Genomic DNA, 6811 nt, shown 5'->3' with positions numbered 1-6811 from the left:
ACGTATTGTGAAAAAGTTTTGACTTTTCACGCTACATCTGAGACCCCACAACACCTCTCCCGGGTGGGCTCGAACCACCAACCTTTCGGTTAACAGCTGAACGCGTTAACCATTGCGCCACGGAAGCCCAAAAATTAAATGTTCGTCAGGTATTGTGGAAAAACACTGACTTTTTACGTAACATCTGAGACCTCACAGCACCGCTCCCGGGTGTGCTCGAACCACCAACCTTTCTGTTAACAGCCGAACGCGCAAACCATTGCGCAACGGAAGCCCAAAAATTAAGTGGTCTTCAGGTATTGTGGAATAACATTTATATTTTGGGTTACATCTGACAACTCACAACACCGCTCCCGGATAAGCTCGTACTACCAACCTTTCGGTTAACAGCCGAACGCGCTAACCATTGCGCCACGGAAGCCCAAAAATTAAATGGTCGTCAGGTATTGTGGAAAAGTTTTGACTTTTTACCTAACATCTGAGGCCTCACAGCACCGCTCCCGGATGGGCTCGTACCACCAACCTTTCGGTTAACAGCCGAACGCGCTAACCATTGCGCCACGGAAGCCCAAAAATTAAATGGTCGTGAGGGATTGTGGAAAGACTTTGGCTTTTTACGTTACATTTGAGATCCCAAAACACCGCTCCCGTGTGGGCTCGAACCACCAACCTATTGGTTAACAGCCGAACGCGCTAACCATTGAGCCACGGAAGCTCAGAAATTAAATTGTTGTCAGTTATTGTAGAAAAGTTATGACTTTTCACGCTACTTCTTAGACCCCACAACACCTCTGCCGGGTGGGCTCGAACCACCAACCTTTCGGTTAACAGCTGAACGCGATGACCATTGCGCCACGGAAGCCCAAAAATTAAATGTTCGTCAGGTATTGTGGAAAAACACTGACTTTTTACGTAACATCTGAGACCTCACAGCACCGCTCCCGGATGGGCTCGTACCACCAACCTTACGGTTAACAGCCGAACGCGCTAACCATTGCGCCACGGAAGCCCAAAAATTAAATGGTCGTCAGGTATTGTGGAAAAACTTTGGCTTTTTACGTTGCACTTGAGATCCCAAAACACCGCTCCCAGGTGGGCTCGAACCACCATCCTATTGGTTAACAGCCGAACGCGCTAACCATTGAGCCACGGAAACTCAGAAATTAAATGTTTTTCAGGTATTGTGGAAACGTTATGACTTTTCACGCTACATCTGAGACCCCACAACACCTCTCCCGGGTGGGCTCGAACCACCAACATTTCGGTTAACAGCCGAACGCGCTAACCATTGCGCCACGGAAGCCCAAAAATTAAATGGTCGTCAGGGATTGTGGAAAGACTTTGGCTTTTTACGTTACATTTGAGATCCCAAAACACCGCTCCCGGGTGGGCTCGAACCACCAACCTATTGGATAACAGCCGAACGCGCTAACCATTGAGCCACGGAAGCTCAGAAATTAAATGGTTGTCAGTTATTGTAGAAAAGTTATGACTTTTCACGCTACTTCTGAGACCCCACAACACCTCTCCCGGGTGGGCTCGAACCACCAACCCTTCGGTTAACAGCTGAACGCGATGACCATTGCGCCACGGAAGCCCAAAAATTAAATGTTCGTCAGGTATTGTGGAAAAACACTGACTTTTTACGTAACATCTGAGACCTCACAGCACCGCTCCCGGATGGGCTCGTACCACCAACCTTACGGTTAACAGCCGAACGCGCTAACCATTGCGCCACGGAAGCCCAAAAATTAAATGGTCGTCAGGTATTGTGGAAAAACTTTGGCTTTTTACGTTACACTTGAGATCCCAAAACACCGCTCCCAGGTGGGCTCGAACCGCCAACCTATTGGTTAACAGCCGAACGCGCTAACCATTGAGCCACGGAAACTCAGAAATTAAATGTTTTTCAGGTATTGTGGAAACGTTATGACTTTTCACGCTACATCTGAGACCCCACAACACCTCTCCCGGGTGGGCTCGAACCACCAACATTTCGGTTAACAGCTGAAAGTTCTAACCATTGCGCCACGGAAGCCCAAAAATTAAATGTTCGTCAGGTATTGTGGAAAAACACTGACCTTTTACGTAACATCTGAGACCTCACAGCACCGCTCCCGGGTGTGCTCGAACCACCAACCTATTGGTCAACAGCCGACCGCGCCAACCATTGCGCCACGGAAACTCAGAAATTAAATGGTTGTCACGTATTGTGAAAAAGTTTTGACTTTTCACGCTACATCTGAGACCCCACAACACCTCTCCCGGGTGGGCTCGAACCACCAACCTTTCGGTTAACAGCTGAACGCGCTAACCATTGCGCAACGGAAGCCCAAAAATTAAGTGGTCTTCAGGTATTGTGGAATAACATTTATATTTTGGGTTACATCTGACAACTCACAACACCGCTCCCGGATAAGCTCGTACTACCAACCTTTCGGATAACAGCCGAACGCGCTAACCATTGCGCCACGGAAGCCCAGAAATTAAATGGTCGTCAGGGATTGTGGAAAGACTTTGGCTTTTTACGTTACATTTGAGATCCCAAAACACCGCTCCCGGGTGGGCTCGAACCACCAACCTATTGGATAACAGCCGAACGCGCTAACCATTGAGCCACGGAAGCTCAGAAATTAAATGGTTGTCAGTTATTGTAGAAAAGTTATGACTTTTCACGCTACTTCTGAGACCCCACAACACCTCTCCCGGGTGGGCTCGAACCACCAACCCTTCGGTTAACAGCTGAACGCGATGACCATTGCGCCACGGAAGCCCAAAAATTAAATGTTCGTCAGGTATTGTGGAAAAACACTGACTTTTTACGTAACATCTGAGACCTCACAGCACCGCTCCCGGATGGGCTCGTACCACCAACCTTACGGTTAACAGCCGAACGCGCTAACCATAGCGCCACGGAAGCCCAAAAATTAAATGGTCGTCAGGTATTGTGGAAAAACTTTGGCTTTTTACGTAACATCTGAGACCTCACAGCACCGCTCCCGGGTGTGCTCGAACCACCAACCTTTCTGTTAACAGCCGAACGCGCAAACCATTGAGCCACGGAAACTCAGAAATTAAATGTTTTTCAGGTATTGTGGAAACGTTATGACTTTTCACGCTACATCTGAGACCCCACAACACCTCTCCCGGGTGGGCTCGAACCACCAACATTTCGGTTAACAGCTGAACGTTCTAACCATTGCGCCACGGAAGCCCAAAAATTAAATGTTCGTCAGGTATTGTGGAAAAACACTGACTTTTTACGTAACATCTGAGACCTCACAGCACCGCTCCCGGGTGTGCTCGAACCACCAACCTTTCTGTTAACAGCCGAACGCGCAAACCATTGCGCAACGGAAGCCCAAAAATTAAGTGGTCTTCTGGTATTGTGGAATAACATTTATATTTTGGGTTACATCTGACAACTCACAACACCGCTCCCGGGTGGGCTCGTACTACCAACCTTTCGGTTAACAGCCGAACGCGCTAACCATTGCGCCACGGAAGCTCAGAAATTAAATGTTTTTCAGGTATTGTGGAAACGTTATGACTTTCCACGCTACATCTGAGACCCCACAACACCTCTCCCGGGTGGGCTCGAACCACCAACATTTCGGTTAACAGCTGAACGTTCTAACCATTGCGCCACGGAAGCCCAAAAATTAAATGTTCGTCAGGTATTGTGGAAAAACACTGACTTTTTATGTAACATCTGAGACCTCACAGCACCGCTCCCGGGTGTGCTCGAACCACCAACCTTTCTGTTAACAGCCGAACGCGCAAACCATTGCGCAACGGAAGCCCAAAAATTAAGTGGTCTTCTGGTATTGTGGAATAACATTTATATTTTGGGTTACATCTGACAACTCACAACACCGCTCCCGGATGGGCTCGTACTACCAACCTTTCGGTTAACAGCCGAACGCGCTAACCTTTGAGCCACGGAAGCTCAGAAATTAAATGGTTGTCAGTTATTGTAGAAAAGTTATGAATTTTCACGCTACTTCTGAGACCCCACAACACCTCTACCGGGTGGGCTCGAACCACCAACCCTTCGGTTAACAGCTGAACGCGATGACCATTGCTCCACGGCAGCCCAAAAATTAAATGTTCGTCAGGTATTGTGGAAAAACACTGATTTTTTACGTAACATCTGAAACCTCACAGCACCGCTCCCGGATGGGCTCGTACCACCAACCTTACGGTTACCAGCCGAACGCGCTAACCATTGCGCCACGGAAGCCCAAAAATTAAATGGTCGTCAGGTATTGTGGAAACGTTATGACTTTTCACGCTACATCTGAGACCCCACAACACCTCTCCCGGGTGGGCTCGAACCACCAACATTTCGGTTAACAGCTGAACGTTCTAACCATTGCGCCACGGAAGCCCAAAAATTAAATGTTCGTCAGGTATTGTGGAAAAACACGGACTTTTTATGTAACATCTGAGACCTCACAGCACCGCTCCCGGGTGTGCTCGACCAACCAACCTTTCTGTTAACAGCCGAACGCGCGAACCATTGCGCAACGGAAGCCCAAAAATTAAGTGGTCTTCTGGTATTGTGGAATAACATTTATATTTTGGGTTACATCTGACAACTCACAACACCGCTCCCGGATGGGCACGTACTACCAACCTTTCGGTTAACAGCCGAACGCGCTAACCATTGCGCCACGGAAGCCCAAAAATTAAATGTTCGTCAGGTATTGTGGAAAAACACTGACTTTTTACGTAACATCTGAGACCTCACAGCACCGCTCCCGGGTGTGCTCGAACCACCAACCTTTCTGTTAACAGCCGAACGCGCAAACCATTGCGCAGCGGAAGCCCAAAAATTAAGTGGTCTTCAGGTATTGTGGAATAACATTTATATTTTGGGTTACATCTGACACCTCACAACACCGCTCCCGGATGGGCTCGTACCACCAACCTTTCGGTTAACAGCCGAACGCGCTAACCTTTGAGCCACGGAAGCTCAGAAATTAAATGGTTGTCAGTTATTGTAGAAAGTTATGACTTTTCACGCTACATCTGAGACCCCACAACACCTCTCCCGGGTGGGCTCGAACCACCAACCTTTCGGTTAACAGCTGAACGCGCTAACCATTGCGCCACGGAAGCCCAAAAATTAAATGTTCGTCAGGTATTGTGGAAAAACACTGACTTTTTACGTAACATCTGAGACATCACAGCACCGCTCCCGGGTGTGCTCGAACCACCAACCTTTCTGTTAACAGCCGAACGCGCAAACCATTTCGCAACGGAAGCCCAAAAATTAAGTGGTCTTCAGGTATTGTGGAATAACATTTATATTTTGGGTTACATCTGACACCTCACAACACCGCTCCCGGATGGGCTCGTACCACCAACCTTTCGGTTAACAGCCGAACGCGCTAACCTTTGAGCCACGGAAGCTCAGAAATTAAGTGGTTGTCAGTTATTGTAGAAAAGTTATGAATTTTCACGCTACTTCTGAGACCCCACAACACCTCTACCGGGTGGGCTCGAACCACCAACCCTTCGGTTAACAGCTGAACGCGATGACCATTGCGCCACGGAAGCCCAAAAATTAAATGTTCGTCAGGTATTGTGGAAAAACACTGATTTTTTACGTAACATCTGAGACCTCACATCACCGCTCCCGGATGGGCTCGTACCACCAACCTTACGGTTAACAGCCGAACGCGCTAACCATTGCGCCACGGAAGCCCAAAAATTAAATGGTCGTCAGGTATTGTGGAAAAACTTTGGCTTTTTACGTTACACTTGAGATCCCAAAACACCGCTCCCAGGTGGGCTCGAACCACCAACCTTTCGGTTAACAGCTGAACGCGCTAACCATTGCGCCACGGAAGCCCAAAAATTAAATGTTCGTCAGGTATTGTGGAAAAACACTGACTTATTACGTAACGATGCGTGCGTGGCGAGCGTAGCGTACGTAGCGTGGCGAGCGAAAATTTACGCCTAGTGCGGACGTACCTTTATACCTTGAAGAAAGAATTGTCGTCGGCCTCAGTGTTAAGTTCAACGGACTATACACAGCCCTTCATACTACACACGGACGCTTCCTACCTTGGATTGGAAGCAGTGCTGTCGCAGAAAATAAAGGGAAAGCGACACGTCGTCCAATTCGCTAGCCGCTCACTTAGCGACACGGAAAGAAAATATTCCACGACTGAGCGGGAATGTTTAGCTGTCGTCTGGGCAGTAGAGAAGTTCCGCCCATACATAAAGGGTCAAAATTTGAAGTTTTTACCGATCACAGTGCAATACGCTGGCTTTACCGCGCGCGAGACCCCACCGGCAAATTTGCCAGGTGGAACGCAAGGCTACAAGCTTTTGATTTCACTGTAAACCATATACCCGGCAAAGATAATGTTGTAGCTGACGCCCTCTCGCGGATACCGGAACAAGACGAGCATACCGAAACTTCAGCGGTAGTTGAACAATCAAGGATCCTAAATAGGGATGAACAATTAACGCGTAACTCCGACTGTGATATAGGTATTCTTAGTGCAATAACATCTAGCATCCCTCATTCTAGCCCGGTATTAGTCAAGTTTGACCGCGACGACATTATACAAGCACAGCGTAACGACAAAGAAATGAGCGCGATTTTTCAATATTTAGAAAATGATAAGTGGTGTCAGACACCTTAACCAAATGGGTGGAGATATTCCCGTTAAGGACCGCTACTACTAAGCCTATTGTGCGTCATCTTATCGGTGACATTTTTACGCGATTTGGATTGCCCACCTGCGTAGTAAGCGACAATGGCCGACAGTTTGTTTCTCGTATTTTCAAAAAG

General features: G+C 47.9%; 1 non-coding gene across 1 annotated transcript; it reads right to left on the bottom strand.

The window, feature by feature from the left end:
* Positions 1-4170: 4170 nt before the first annotated feature.
* On the bottom strand, positions 4171-4243 carry TRNAT-GGU (transfer RNA threonine (anticodon GGU)). Its single transcript has one exon. It is a non-coding gene; the product is annotated as a tRNA-Thr (tRNA).
* Positions 4244-6811: the final 2568 nt, after the last annotated feature.

The sequence above is a fragment of the Phalangium opilio genome, unplaced genomic scaffold (assembly GCF_054372755.1).
Source record: "Phalangium opilio isolate 3A_F unplaced genomic scaffold, DU_Popi_V2 ptg000019l_1, whole genome shotgun sequence".
NCBI classification, from domain to species: Eukaryota; Metazoa; Arthropoda; class Arachnida; order Opiliones; family Phalangiidae; genus Phalangium; species Phalangium opilio.
This window is presented reverse-complemented; position numbering and strand designations above follow the sequence as displayed.